We start from the raw sequence: 13,140 nt of genomic DNA, 5'->3' as shown, positions 1-13,140 counted from the left end.
TCTAAGGCTGAGGGGGAGCCCTGATCCTCAGGGGCCAGATCCAGGCAAGCTGGGGGCCACATCCGGTCCCCAGCCCTGGACTAGAAGGGGGGGAGGGAGGCAGGAGCGATGGAGGCGGAGATAGGGGGAGAAGGGGAAGGAAGCTGGAGGGGGGGACAGAGAGGCGGGACGGGGGGAGGGAGGCAGAGGGCTGGGGAGGGCTGAAGAGCGGGATGGGGCAGAAGTCAGAAGGGCTCCCCCAGGCCCACCGGAGGGCGATGTAGCTGCCCGAAGAGGGGGCCAGGATAGAAGGGGGGGGCTGCACCGGCAAAGGGCAGTGAGGCGGAGGGGGTCAGGTGGAGAGAGAGGCAGAGACGGGGAACAAGGGAGGGACCCAGCAGGATCCAACAGAAGAAGGTAACAGGGAGGGGTGGGGATGAGAGGCAGGAATTCCACTGGGAAAAAGAATTCGGGTTTGAGCCTTTAGTCCCCCCAGGTCCCCTCCGCCCACTGAGTCTTAGTAATGCAGCCCCCCCCACCCCTCACAAACAGCTGACTTGAACCCACCACCCTGCCCTTCCCAGGCAAACGCCCTATCCCCTAGGCCACGCCAGAACCCACCCATGGCTACACACTGCATTGCCCGGGACCCCTTCACGCTGCACCTCCCACCCACTGCGCCTGAGTCACTCTCCTTAATGCCACTTTAAAACCACAGGGCCGTGGTGGCGGCGGGAGAGGCCAGGGGGCTGCACAGTCTGTACCCCTGGTGAAAATATTCGGGGGCCAGTTACTTACAGGGATGCATGAGGAGCAGCTCCCCTTCTGCTCTTGCAGCTGGATCACCCGCCTGAGTGCAGGAAATCGAGATTCACTTCCTGGCTCCGTCCCTCTCCCTGTGCGATCCCAGGCAGGCCGCTACCTGGCTGTAAAATGAACAGAGTTCTCCTCCTTCATCTGCTGAGATCGGAAGCCCTCCAGAGCAGGGACTCGCTCCTCCTCCATGTCTGTGCAGCACCCAGCACCAGGGGCTTGCTAGGCCCTACTGGAATGCAGATCAGCATTTGCAAGGCTTCACTTGCAAAGTCCCGGAGAGTTGAGATCATCTTAGATTTGCCATTGAAGAAACAAAACACCCAGTTTTGAAATCTACCAGCCCAGGACGTTGTCAAAACAACTCTGAACACCCTGTTGGGAGAGTCTCCCTAGGCCATTCCCATCAAATTGCCTTCATCCATCAACCCTACATTAATGTTACCCCCTGCAAACCAGAGTTCCTGCCTCATCGCCATCAGAGACAGAAGATTCTGCGGCCAGAATTCGGGAGACAAGTTTTCCCAACGGCGCATGAAGCAGCAAACAACGATTTCAGCCCTGATGAAAGGTTCGTCTGTGGGCTCAAAGCACTTGACAGCACTGTGGTCCCCGTGTTACAGCTGGGGAAACTGAGGCACAGCGCAGCGTCACCAGTATGACTTGCCCAGGAAGTTTGTGGCAGCCCAGAAGCCCTGGATCCTAGCTCAGTGCACTTCCCGCTGCCTCCTTCCTCTCCTAGCTGCAGGGGGCTTCGCGGGGCCAACAGATCAGCAGCCATTTCACACACACGGTCTGCACTTTCGTTGACAGATACGCGCACGTCACTAGCTGAACTTTCCTTCCCTTCGTGCAACACCCTCGATGACCTTAAACCAGCCACATGGATTGTGGGCTGAGACTTCAGTCACCCTCTTACCAGCCCGTGTCACCCCACTCCAGACATCCCTACAGCACTACACACTCTTCATATGCTGCTGCCAGCGTTACCCCTTTCACAGCTGTAGCACCCGCCCCGTGTTACTGCCCCACCCTCTTGCACACCCAGCTCCTCCCTGCGCTGCACAGAGACACACACACACGCACACGCAGCGGGTGCCTCTCTCCATCACACATGCGGGGTTCACGTGGCCCAGCAGCGTCTCCCTGTTTACAGGCGAATCCCCAGGCCTGCCAACGCACACCGGCCTGCCAGGGACAGCCGGACAAAGCCAAGCACCTCGCAGGGGAACAGTCCCCGGCTCAATGCTGCACGGGGAAGAATCTTTCCCAGCTCCACCTCATTAGCCAGCTGGCGCCTGCGTGAGCAGGGGGAGGGGTGCTGGAAGGTGAGCTGATGTGATGGAGATTGATGGGGTCAGTTGTCCCTTCTGGCAGGGTGTGTGTGTGTGTGTGTGTGTGTGTGTGTGTGTGTGTGTGTGTGTGTGTGTGTGTGTGTGTGTGTGTGTGTGTGTGTGTGTGAGACTGACGACAACAGCCAGTCAAGCTCCCCACGGGCACAGTCCTAGTGTCCGTGTCAGCTTGTGGACGAAGGTGTTTGCCAAGCAAAGCGAGTGACAAGAGATTACTCACTGCACACAGCTGCCCTGAGCAGCACCCTCCATCCTGCTGATGGGGCAGTGTGAGGGGTTTGGAATCAGCTGACACGGACCAGAAGGGGGCAGGTGAGATGCCAAGGTTAGAGGCACTAAGAGCGCTACCTTGATCAGAGCCCTCCGGGATAAAGGAGGAGGGGCAGGAGACTGAGTGACCGTGAGGAAGGATGGTCCACCGGTTAGAGCATTAGCCTGGGACTTCATTTCTCTTCTCTGTAGGTGCTGGGGCCAAGGTGCATGCTGATGGGGATCATACATGTATCATAAACCCATGTGCCCAGGTGGGGCAATAGTGCACAAGGGACAGGAGTGGGCAGAGTCATGGGTAGAATCACAGGAGCACAAGAAAATCACTACAGCAACAAACAGGCTTCTACACAACTTGAGTCCCAGCTTTGTCTCCCTTGTGTACCAGGGACAGCTGTCTGGAACTCTACACAGCACCCAGGGACATCTAGCGGCTGAAAAATGTGCTACAAACAAGCCTCTTGTGGCAGGTGAGAGCACAGAGAAGCGTATGCAGAGATGAGCGTCAGAGGGAAAAGGGAAGAATGTGCACACGTGTTCCTCTTGAGGGGTGTAGGAGGCTCCCCTGTCCCAGCCCATCCCCGGACGCTGCCAGACTGGACACAGAGTCACCGCTGAGTAGAAACATAAGAACATAAGAACGGCCGTACTGGGTCAGACCAAAGGTCCATCTGGCCCAGTATCCTGTCTGCCCACAGTGGCCAGCACCAGGTGCCCCAGAGGGTGGACCGAAGACAATGATCAAGCGATTTGTCTCCTGCCATCTCTCTCCAGCCTCTGACAGACAGAGGCCAAGGACACCATTTTATCCCCTGGCTAATAGCCTTTTATGGACCTAACCTCCATGAAATTATCTAGCTTCTCTTTAAACTCTGTTATAGTTCTAGCCTTCACAGCCTCTGGCGAGGAGTTCCACATGTTGACTACACGCTGTGTGAAGAAGAACTTTCTTTTATTAGTTTTAAACCTGCTACCCGTTAATTTCATTTGGTGTCCTCTAGTTCTTCTGTTATGGGAACAAATAAATAACTTTTCTTTATCGGCCCTCTCCACACCACTCATGATTTTATAGACCTCTATCATATCCCCCCTCAGTCTCCTCTTTTCTAAACTGAAAAGTCCCAGTCGCTTTAACCTCTCTTTATAACTCCCTGATCTCACTAACCCTAACCCGCCTCCTGCTGCCCCAACCTTAAACTGCAGCTTCCTCGGGGCAGGGCCTGGATGCACAGAGCCCCAGACCACACGGGGGCGTGTCCAGCCCGAGGTCCCTGGCACGGGGGCGCTGTACGCCCCAGAGAGCCACACGCTTGCAGGGGACAGTCTGGAGTGTGGGGCCTGCAGAATTTCTTTGGTCCCCTCCCTCCTGCTGAAACCGGAACCTCTGAGCAGCCGATTCCCCAGCAGCTCCCTGGGAAACCGCGCTCAGCGCCCAGTCCCGGAGCGGGTAAGAGGGCACCAGCTGCACAGGTCAGGGAAGCCCCAGGGAGCCACCCTGGGAAGGAGCAGCTTCAGGCCAGCCTGGGAGAAGGGTCTCCTCCCTCCGCTCCTGCCAGGGTCCTGGGAGCAGCTGGTGGAGAGAGGCAAGGGCCAGAGGACAACGCCCAGGGTGCTACGAACAGGCCACGGCACAGCCGCGGGCCCAGCATCAGCATGTAGCTAGTGGCAGGAGCAGGGAGGCTCCTAGTTCAGGAAGATCTGGGACTTAAGGGATTTACTCTCCCCCCCCACGCGGGTTCCCTCCCACTCTGGGGGGGTTATGAGCTGGGGACACAAGCTCGGAGAAATGAATTAACTTACCCAGACCCCCCCCCAGGAGCCTGCAGCACAGCTGGGAGATGAACCCAGCAGTGCCCTAACCACTACTCCATCCTCTCCCTCTGCACCAGCACTGCAGACAGATGCCTGCTATGTTGGGCCCTTTGAGGAGGGCTGCCAGGGCCACGTTCTCCTCTCTGGTTCCTTGAGCGCTAGCTGGCTGCTTCCCCACCCCCGATCTCTCTGGAGTGGCCCCCTGACACCGCCCCCCCGCCCCCACAAGTCAAGCAATATGCATGTTTTAAGTTTCTAACCCTGGAACTTTCCCTTGCAACAAACCCCGGTGCCACCTTTGTCCACATATTTACTCTGCTGACACCATCATTGGACCTAACCATGCCAGTTACAAGATCAAGAACACGCATTCCTGTTCATCCAGAAATATAATTGATGTCCGTCTGCCATGTACATTGGACACTTCGCCAAAGAATCAATGCACCCAAAACAGACATAAGACTCTCTCAGAGAGAAAGCTGTTGCCTGCCATTTCAGCCAGACTGACCATTCCCTCAATGACCTTAAAACATGCATATTGCTTCAAAGAGACTTTAATGCCAGACTTCAACCAGAAGCTTCAGAATTGTCATTCATGCTTAAATTCGACACTTTACGTATGGGTTTAAACAAAGACTCTAATTATCTCACCCATTACAAAGATAGCTTCCCCAATTCTCACCCCAATGTCATTATCTCACAGAAACTTCCCCTATTATCACCCCTACGTCACTACCTCACAGACACTAACCTTCCCCCCCTCACAGACACTACCTTCCCCCCCTCACTACCTTCCCCCCCTCACAGACACTAACCTTCCCCCCCTCACCCCCACTCTGTTCTAACATTTGATTTGTCAATTTCACATGCGTTCATTTTTTTGACTGTATCACTTTGGTATCTATGGTTGTGCCGATTTTCTTCCACATATTGATCTGAGGAAGCGGGCCTGGCCCACGAAAGCTCATCATCTAATAAACCATCTTGTTAGTCTGTAAAGTGCTACATAGTCCTGCCTTTCGTTTCAGCAAGACCAGACTGACACGGCTGCATCTCCGTCACAATTCAAGCAGAATTCCATTCCCCCTCCCCCCAGGAGTTTCCACATTACTGACTGATCCAAGCACAGCCTGTTGGCTTTATCCTGCCCCTTCCGGCGCTGCCTGGACTCGGGAGAGCCCCCCTCCCCGCCTTCTGTCTCCCCTTCGTCTGTCACAAAGGAGAATCTGGCAGAGCTGACCTCCCCCCCACCCCAAGGGCCAATAGCATTTTGCAACAGAGCTTTCATGATGCTGAGGCTCTACTGGGCCCTCCATGTCCCCGCATGCCCCCGCCTGGGATAGCACAGGTTTAACACAAAGGGCGGAGGGGAGCCACTGTGCTTGCTAGATCCATAGCAAGGGGCTGGAGCATCACAAGATTAGAGACACCAGGGGGGCCAGACCAAGAGGAATCTGCTTCGGGTCTGAGCCCAGCAGGATGTTTGGCAGCGGGGATCGGAGTTCGGGCCCAGGCTGCACCTTCCCAAGCTGGATCTGGCGGCAGCAGGATACAGGTCCCCTCCTTGGGGTCCATGGGACTGTGCACAGGATCTAGCCCCCTTGCGATCACCCCACGCTCAGCACCCAGCACCTCAGGCCCTTGCACCTCGTGTCACTGACCCCGGCACGAAACGTGGCTGTTGGCGCAACGGAGGGATCAGCTATGCTGGGCGGGGCACTCGGATGCTGCACTTCATGGGCCACGGACAGGTCCTAGTCCTGCCTCTGCCACTGACTCAGTGGGTGAGTCACACTCCGGTGCCTCAGTTTCCCCACCTGCCCCGGGGGGGGGCGCTGGCATGGCCTGTGGTGAAGCACCGCGCGTTGCGACATCTGGATGAAGGCGGCCGGGGGAGGACGAGGTGATGAAGCATTTGGAGAGTTCAGCTTTCGGTGCTTCATTATTTCCATTACTACAGGCCAGAGACCCCGGGCGAGCAGAGCCCCCCGGGCAAGCAGAGCCCCCCGGGCAAGCAGAGCCCCCCGGGCAAGACGCCTGCTGTGCTGAGCAGCTTTGGCAAGATGGACACGAGGGGAGGGGGAAGCAGATGCGGAGAAGCGACTTGCCCAGAGTCGAACCACATGGCCAGGCCAAGGCCTGCTCCACGCTGCCTTTCTGCCGGCGTGGGAAGGAGCCAAGTGGTTCATGAAACAAAGCAGCCCCACTGGCAGCCGGCTGCGTGCACAGGCACAGTCGGCCAAGCTGTGCGCAGAGGGAGTGTGCCCCACAGCCACACCCCAGCCCAGTTCGACTGTTCCCTGGCCTCTGGAGAGGCCTCTCTCCGGTAGCCAGGAAGGAAGCAGCTTGCAAGAGGAACAGTCCTTGGCCTGGAGGAACACCCTTTGCCGTATCCCAGCCTGGGCTATTTCTCTCCCCTCCTCCCCGACCGTCAATCTCTCCTCTGGGGCACAATGGCACCCGCAGCGGCTCTGCACGGCTCCAGCTCTGCTATCGCCGGAGCAGCCCTGAGTACAAGGGGGTTTCTCCACCCGAGCCTGGGTTGTCAACAGCCGCTTGTTTCCCTGGTTCGGCCTTCGCGGGATCCAGGCTCACTGCTGCCAGGTGGGACAGAGGGAGGGCGGGGGCGGCTGCAGAGCCAGAACCGGAGAAAGGACGAGGCGGAGGCTGGAGGGATGAAGGCCCCATGTACGTGCACATGATAGAAGATAAGGGCCTGGGCCTGCTGCCACACTCAAGGGGCCAGTCCTGTCCTGCGACTGGCTGGCCCAGGCTGAGCGCAGCTGCCACGGGCTCCAGTGAGGCAGAGGAGGGCGAACACTTTCCCTGGCTGCAGCGGTCCCAGGTCTGGGCAGAGCCTGGTGCGGGGCTCTCAAGCAGCGAGTGAGAAGCCCGCCCGCTTGGCAGACAGGGCAGCTCATTGCGGGCCTAGGGCCCAGATTCAGAAGGGGCAAAGGGGGGGGGGGACACGTTTCCAGTGACCCGCTTGTACCGGGTCTAGACGTGGCCCCATGGGCCTGTGGCTGGGCGCCTGAGGCCTCCCCTCCGGGCCGAGGCTCCTGGGAGGCTGGCCTGCTGGGAGTGGAGTTTGCCCAGAGCCCCTCCAGAGAAGGCTTCAAGGCAGGTTTTCCGGGGGCCATGGGCCAGGCTGGCACCGGGACGGGGCTGTCCAGAAGCACACCAGAGGGGGATCAGACATCCTGGAGCTAGCCCCCCCCCCCATATCATGGCACTAACAAGCGCACCAGGATTGTCTGAGCGTTTGCATCTCAGCACAGTGGGGGGCGGGGGAGAGAAACCAGGAAAAATTGGGGCTTCCACACAGATCTAGAGACAGACGCGTCGCTGAGCTGCGCCCCCCAGGAGAGTTGTGGCCCCACGCCGTGCCTCGGTTTCCCCACTGAGGTGGGGGGCTGAGCTGCTCCATCCCATTCCATTGCTTGGCATCTGCAGGAGAGCAGCGCCCTCTGCTGCCCAGCACGTGGAATACTCACTCCAGATTATGGGTGGGGGATTCCCCCCCACACACCTGCCTCTACTTCCCCCAAACTACGCCGGGCCAGACGTGGACGCTCCGATCTCCAAGGCAAACAGCGGTTCTGGTTCCAGCGTCCCATGCTACCCGGCTGCAGGAGTGGTCCCCCCGGCTCCCTTCAGCTGCACAATTGAGTTCCTGGCCAATGGGGTCCATTTCACTGACCCGAGCTGGCTTCAGCACCTTCCAGTGGGCCCTTAACAGGCCATTTGCCTTGGCCTCGCCAGCGCCGTGGCACAGCCTGAGAGCAGAGCCAGCCCATGGGCCGTCAGCCCCCAGGACCGGAGGAAATGGAGGCCCAGGGAAATGCATCGTAATAATCCAAAAGCTTCCCATTTGTCAGAGCCAAACGGCTCATCCCCCTTTGGTCCCACAGGCAGCCTGGCTCTCCACGTGTGGCAGGGTCAACTCACGAGCTCACGCCTCCTGCTGGTCTCCTTGGGAATTAGCTCTTGAGCCCTGGAGCGCCCCCTGTGGATCGCTGCCTCACCCTCACTTACTCCTCCTCTTCTGTGCTGGTTCAGGCCCCAAGGCCCTTCTAGCCCACAGCGCCTGCCTCGTGGTACTGTCCCACAGCAGTGCCCCTGCAATCAGGGGCCCTCACCTCCCAGGAAACCCCAGCACCCTGCCCCCACCTCATCTCAGTGACCCACTGCCAGGCACCCTCTCGCCCCGCCTCGGGCAAACTGCCCCTTGAAATGGCCACTCATCACAGGCAAGGGGTACGGGCCAGCCACCATCTCCTGCCCTGCAGCCCTAGTAGCCCCATACCCCTGAACTAGGCCCTCAGCCTAGGAGCTGGGTCAGGCCAGCTCTGCCTGCCTATCCCCAGCCCTGCTCTGCTCTGTCTCAGGTACCCTCTAGCATGCTTTACAGCCACGTCCATCCTGCTCTACCACTGGAGCAAGAGCGAGCTCCTCTCTGCCCTTGCAGCCTTTTATAGGGCCCCGCCTGGCCCTGATTGGATGACTGCTCTCCTCCCTGATTGGCCAGGATGTACATGTCTCCCCTGGCTTGTCTGTAACCCTCTCCCTGCTGGAGTGGGCAACCGCACCACTGCAGCGCCCTGGGAGCACTAGATCCGCTGCACAGACACCTTAGAACGCAGTTCGCTTTCCCCGCAGAGGACGCTCGAACCCCTGCAGCTCCCACGGACGCAGGAGGCTTCATCCTGGCCGCTTGTCCACCTGTGGCTCCCGCCACCGATGACATTAGGCCCCGTTGCCATAACATCATAGAATCCTAGGACTGGAAGGGACCTCGAGAGTCATCGAGCCCAGCCCCCCGCCCTCAAGGCAGGACCAAGCTCCGTCTACACCATCCCTGACAGATGTCTATCTAACCTGTTCTTAAATATCTCCAGAGAGGGAGATTCCACCACCTCCCTTGGCAATTTATTCCAATATTTGACCACCCTGACAGTTAGGAATTTTTTCCTAATGTCCAATCTAAACCTCCCCTGCTGCACTTTAAGCCCATTACTCCTTGTCCTGTCCTCAGAAACCAAGAGGAACAAATTTTCTCCTTCCTCCTTGTGACACCCTTTTAGATATTTGAAAACCGCTATCATGTCCCCCCTTAATCTTCTTTTTTCCAAACTAAACAAGCCCAGTTCATGAAGCCTGGCTTCATAGGTCATGTTCTCTAGACCTTTAATCATTCTTGTCGCTCTTCTCTGTACCCTTTCCAATTTCTCCACATCTTTCTTGAAATGTGGCGCCCAGAACTGGACACAGTACTCCAGCTGAGGCCTAACTAGTGCAGAGTAGAGCGGCAGAATGACTTCACGAGTTTTGCTTACAACACACCTGTTGATACAACCTAGAATCATATTTGCTTTTTTTGCAACAGCATCACACTGTTGACTCATATTCAACTTGTGGTCCACTATGACCCCTAGATCCCTTTCCGCCATGCTCCTTCCTAGACAGTCGCTTCCCATCTTGTATGTATGGAACTGATTGTTCCTTCCTAAGTGGAGCACTTTGCATTTCTCTTTATTAAACCTCATCCTGTTTACCTCTGACCATTTCTCTAACTTGCTAAGGTCATTTTGAATTATGTCCCTATCCTCCAAAGAAGTCGCAACCCCACCCAGTTTGGTATCATCTGCAAACTTAATAAGCGTACTCTCTATCCCAATATCTACATCATTGATGAAGATATTGAACAGTACGGGTCCCAAAACAGACCCTTGAGGAACTCCACTTGTTATCCCTTTCCAGCAGGATTTAGCACCATTAACGACAACTCTCTGAACAACATCGATTGGACAGACATCTCCGAGCGGCTGGGGGTAGAGGGGCTGTTTCTGATCCTACCTGTTAGCCACCAGCCGCCTCTTAGCAAAGCAGCACCCGCTCCGCAGCGGCACCCGACGTCTCGCTTACAAGCAGAGAGCGGACGAGACTCAGCCCCTTGCCGAGCCAGTGGTAAGGGGGCCCCGTGCACTGGGGTGGGGATGGTGAGTCACCCACCGCAGAGGGGCAGGATCTAGCAGAAAAGGAGGGGACGTGACGGTGGATAAGACAGAGGGTGGCAACCTTCCAGCAGTGGCGTGCCAAGGTTTAACTTTCCCCAGCCCTGCCCATCCTGCCCCCACGTCCTCCTTCACCCCCTCCTGCCCCCAAATCCCTGTGCCCCCCAGAGCACACACCAAAGGGGCAGCAGCACTGGGACTCGCAGCCCCCTGGGAGCAGTGCTGGGCCAAGGAGGAGCCGGGGGGCAGAGTCACTTTCCTTCTTGGCCACCCGTGGGGGCTGGGGCAGGCAGAGCCGGGGGCTGCCCAGGGCTGTCTCCAGACCCCACCTGGCTGCAGCAGGACACTTGGAAAGGGTCTCTCCCCGTAGGGAGCAGCCATGGCCCCGCGCCCCATGCAGGCAGCAGAGCTGCTCATACAGCGAGGGGCTAGCAGGACTCCCAGCCCTGGCTCCCTCCACTGGCCTACAAGGAGGGGGGTCCCAGCGGGCCCACCAGTGCTGGGGCCAGCAGGCCCAGTGACTGGGCCCTGACTTTGGATGGGTGGCCAAGAACGGGGTGTGAGGAGGGACGGGCAGGTAAGCCCCCCCCCCCGGCTCTCTGGCCGGAGCACGAGGTGGATCATGGCAAGCCCGGGGGAAGGGAGGGCGGCTGGGCCACAGCCCCTCGTGGGGGAACTATTGTTTGAGCCCAGCACGGGCACAAAACGGCGGCTCCGCATCCGCCAGGCTCGGCTCCTCGCAGGCTCCGCAATCCGGATTCTGTGTGTCCACACAGCAAGGCTGGAGCCGAGGGGAGTAAGGGGGTGGCAGAGCCCTGCAGGGAAGAGGCAGCGCATTTGGGGAGACGTGGGGGGGGCTCTGCAGGTCAGTGCTGGGGAGGGGCAGCTCTCAGCCCCTCCTGCAGGGAGATTTAAGAGGCAGCTAATTGCTCCCTTTGCCTGCCCTGGCAGGGTGGGGTGAGCCCTGTGCGAGCATTGGGGGGGCCAGGCAGGGCTCTAACCATTGCACATGACAGCAGCCCGCAGCCCTGCAGGGGGCAGCACGAGCCCACAGTTGTTTCTCCCCCTTCCTAGCCCGGGTGCGTTACAGCTGGCCCAGGAGCCGCTAGTGCCCCAGGGGAAGGACCGGACCCCCCAGTGGAGCATGAAGCTTTGTAACTGGGGCAGTGGGGGGTGGAGAGGGGCGCACTGGCCTCTGGCGCTATTTCTGGCTCGGCCTTCGACTCCCTCTGCAACCTGGTGCAAACCCTGAACCACCGGCTGCCTCCAGAGCAGGTTGGCGCTGTCTACACGGGGGGGTTACGTTGGCAGAGGCACCTCTTGGGGTGGCAGGGGCGAGGTGGATTTGCACATGTTCTGCACGGCCCAGCTCTAATTTAAGGTAGGAGCCTGTACCCCAAAGTCTGTGCCGCAGAGCCCCTGGCAGCCTGTACCGCGGTGGTTCCTGCTCCAATGACAGCAGCTCTATACCTGTCTGGCTACAGCTACCCAGGCCTGGGGTTTTCCCTGCACCCATACTGGAGGATGCGGATCCCACTTGTAAGCACAGGCCACGGCTCTCAAACTCGCGCTCCGTGGGGCACGTACAGGCCAGAGCACACTTGCAATCTGGCCAGGGAGACTTGGCAGTAAAGGGTAAGGGAGTGGGAGAAGGATGCCCACCCCCAAATCCCCCCCTTGAATCACCCCCCACCTCCCACTTGCTTCTGCTGAAACAGACGGTGCTGGACACTGCTGAGATTCACGCCCGGGAGGCCTAACACAGGAGCACCCATAAGTCAGTGCTGAGAACTAGACCAGCTGCCAGCCCACCCCCGGCTCCCTACAGCCAGTGTCCTCGGCCTTTTCGCCCCACCGCTGGCCTGGTTTGCACAGCGCGGCCAGGCCGGGCACAAAGCAGGGGCACAGAAGAGCCGGGTGGGCAGGTCCTGTCGCTGTAACAGGTGAACCGCTGTGCCAATGTCTCAGTCCAGCAATACAGCAGCCAGGCGCTGCGGGGGCTCATTCTTCCCACAGCTCAGCTGTGCAACACCCCATTTCCCTGCCTCCCTGCCCCAGCTCCTCGGGGCTGGGCCCACGCGGCTTTCATGAGCCCTAGGGATTCTCATCCTACTGCAGCCCAAGGCAGTACGTGGGGCTGGATTACTTGGAGCTGGGGGTCTCCCAGCTCTCCTCCCAGCACACACTTCCCTCCTCATTGCCCACTCCATCGCAGCGCCTTGAAAACATTGGTCTGGGCAGCCAGAGAACAGGCCCGTAAGATTTCCTAACGACGGCTGCAGAACTGCGTCTGTAGGCTTGGATCCTTGCGGGCTCCGTCCCAGTCCAACCTCCTCCCCTTGCTCTCTGCTTGGAGCACTTGCTCTTTATCAGTGTTTTGCAAAACAAGGAAAAAGTGACTTGCTGGGCGGGGGGGGGGGGGGGGGGAGGGGTATCTACAGCAGCAGCGGCCTGCAGCCCTGAGAGGATCCTCAGAAAGGCCAAGAGCCCCACAGGAAGAGGGTGCACTAGGTGCTGTACAGACAGAACAAAGCCAGATCCTGCCCCAGCAAGCTTCCTCACAGCCTGGCTTGGGCAGAACACGGCAAGGAAGAGCCTGAGCCGTTTACTCTTCCAAAGCCCGCTTCCCAGCTGTGCCGTTGGGGGCTGGGGCCACGTGGCTTAAGCAGCCATGTGCCTTTGTCCGCAGCTGGCCAGGCCTCAGCACTGAATTATTCCTTTGAAAGCTGCACAAAGAAAAACCAACAAGAGTAATGTCCTCTTTGAAACACCATCAGCAGCCACTGGCAACAGGCAGGATCCAGGCTGCACGCACCACTGGTCAGATGCAGCTTGTGCTGGGGGAATCCCCCTGAAGGCTTCAGGTCGTCCCTTGCAGGGGCTTCTTGTTTAAGAAGCAG

This window comes from Pelodiscus sinensis, chromosome 19, assembly GCF_049634645.1.
Source record: "Pelodiscus sinensis isolate JC-2024 chromosome 19, ASM4963464v1, whole genome shotgun sequence".
NCBI classification, from domain to species: Eukaryota; Metazoa; Chordata; order Testudines; family Trionychidae; genus Pelodiscus; species Pelodiscus sinensis.
This window is presented reverse-complemented; position numbering follows the sequence as displayed.